We start from the raw sequence: 2,500 nt of genomic DNA on the forward strand, positions 1-2,500 counted from the left end.
GGTAGTTTTTCTATGGTTACAATTTTTTCTCGATCAACCTCAATTTCTTTAAATGACACTCTATGGCCAAGCACAATCTCTTCTTGAACCATGAAATGACACTTCTCCAAGTTTAGGACTAAATTTTTATCTTCACATCTTTGCAAAACAAGAGCTAAATTATGCAAACAATGATCAAAATATGTACCAAAAACTGAAAAAATCATCCATGAAAATTTTCATTATATCTTCTACCATATCAGAAAAGATAGTCATCATGCAACGTTGAAATGTCGCTGGGGCATTGCACAATCCGAAGTGCATCCTCCTAAAAGCAAATGTTCTGTAGGGGCATGTGAATGTAGTCTTCTCTTGGTCTTCAGGGGCAATTGCTATTTGGTTATACCCGAATAACCATCTAAGAAGCAATAGTAGGAATACCCAGCCAATCAATCCAACATTTGATCAATGAAAGAAAGTGGAAAATGATCATTCCTTGTTGCTTTATTTAACTTGTTGTAATCTGTACATACATGCCAACCTATGACTGTTCTTGTAGGAATAAACTCATTGTTATCGTTTTTCACCACCGTCATACCACCCTTTTTTGGTACAACCTGCACTGGATTTACCCATGAGCTGTCTGAAATAACATAAATAATTCCAACATTGAGGAGCTTTAAAATTTCAACTCTCATTACTTCCTTCATTGATGGATTTAATCTTCTTTGGTGCTCGATCGATGGTTTGTAAAGTTCCTCCATTAAAATCTTGTGCATGCAAATGAAAGGACTTATATCTTTTACGTCAGAAATAGTCCATCCCAAGGCTATTCTATGTTCTTTTAACACACGCAACAGCTTTTCCTTTTCTTCGAGTGTGAGTTATGCCGCAACAATCACTGGAAAGGTGTAACTAGCACCCAAGAATGCATAGCGAAGATGCTCAGGTAATTACTTCAACTCTAGAGTTGTAGTTTGCTGCATCTTTTCTTTATAAATTATAGAATCTGTCTTTGCTACCATCGGCTCTAACCTCCTTACTTCATTGCTAAGTGATTTAACCTACTGCAAGGCTCCCAAGGCAAATACATAGTGGAGAAATTGTTCACTAACAAAAGGTAAATCAAATTCACAAGCAGCAGAGTTATTAAAATCAAAAGCATGAGATGAAGTGGTAATACATAATTCTAGGTGGTCGGATAGTACATCTTCTTGAAATGCTTCTTCAACACATTACTTAATGATATTTACCCGAAAGCAAGTGCTTGGATCTTCTAGAAATCTCATGGCTTGGTAGATGTTGAGCTTACATCTTCCTTGCTTACTCTCAATGTAAACTCACCCTTTTGAATATCAATTAAAGCTATTCCAGTGGCCAAGAATGGTCGGCCAAGAATTAGTGAGACTTCTTGGTCTTCCTCCATATCTAACACTACAAAATCAGCAGGAAAAATAAATTTATCAACCTTTAACAATACGTCTTCTATGATTCCATGTGGATACTAGATGGATCGATCTGCTAATTGCAAAGAAATGGTTATTTGTTTCATCTCTCAAGTCCCAATTTCCTGCAAACAGAAAGTGGCATAAGATTAATGCTAGCACCAAAATCACATAAAATTTTATCAAAAAATGAATTCCCAATAGTGCTTGGCAAAGTGAAACTCTCCAAGTCTTTTAATTTTTTAGGTAATTTCTTTTGAAGAATAGCACTGCATTCTTCATAAAGCTTCACTGTTTCAAACTCCTCCAACCTTCTCTTCTTGGAAATAATGTCATTCAGAAATTTGACATAGTTTGACATTTGTTCCAAGGCATCTACAAAATGAATATTTATGTGAAATTTCTTTAAAATATCCAAAAACTTAGAAAATTACTTATCTAATTTTTGTGATGGCCTTGCATTGTTCCTTTAGATTCACTTCTGTGTTGCTAGGAAAAATTCCTCTTTGTTTGGCATTGATGGTCATGGCTAGTTGCCCAATTTACACTTCAAGATTTTTCATAGTGGCTCCCATATTGCTACAATGAGTCTCAATGTTGTCCAACCGTGAATTAGTCTTTTTAAACCTTGCATTTGTCTCCTAAACAAAGGAAACCAAGGCATCCTCAAGTGACATATTCTTCTTGCTTGGTTAACTATCAAATCCTGGAGGAGGTTGCAACACATTCTTTGTGTTTCTATAAGACAAATTCTCATGATTTCGAAACCCTGGATGGTAATAATTTGGCATAGAATTACCATGATAGTTGTAGATTCGATTATTGATGTATTGAACTTGTTCTTGAGTCGATTCATTGCTCAGAATTGTCATACTTGTAGCTGCCACATATTATGTACTTTGTGATATCCTTTGGGTTGTCAGAGCTGAAATCTGATGAGATAGAGAAGCAACTTAAGCTGAAAGGGTAGCAAACGGCTCCAATTCATGAATCACAACAACTTTCTTAGCCATAATTCTTTCGATTGGCTATTGATAGTTGTTTGAGACCATTTCTTCCAAAAGAGAAGTAGCACC

Source organism: Juglans microcarpa x Juglans regia, chromosome 7D (assembly GCF_004785595.1).
Source record: "Juglans microcarpa x Juglans regia isolate MS1-56 chromosome 7D, Jm3101_v1.0, whole genome shotgun sequence".
Lineage (NCBI taxonomy): Eukaryota > Viridiplantae > Streptophyta > Magnoliopsida > Fagales > Juglandaceae > Juglans > Juglans microcarpa x Juglans regia.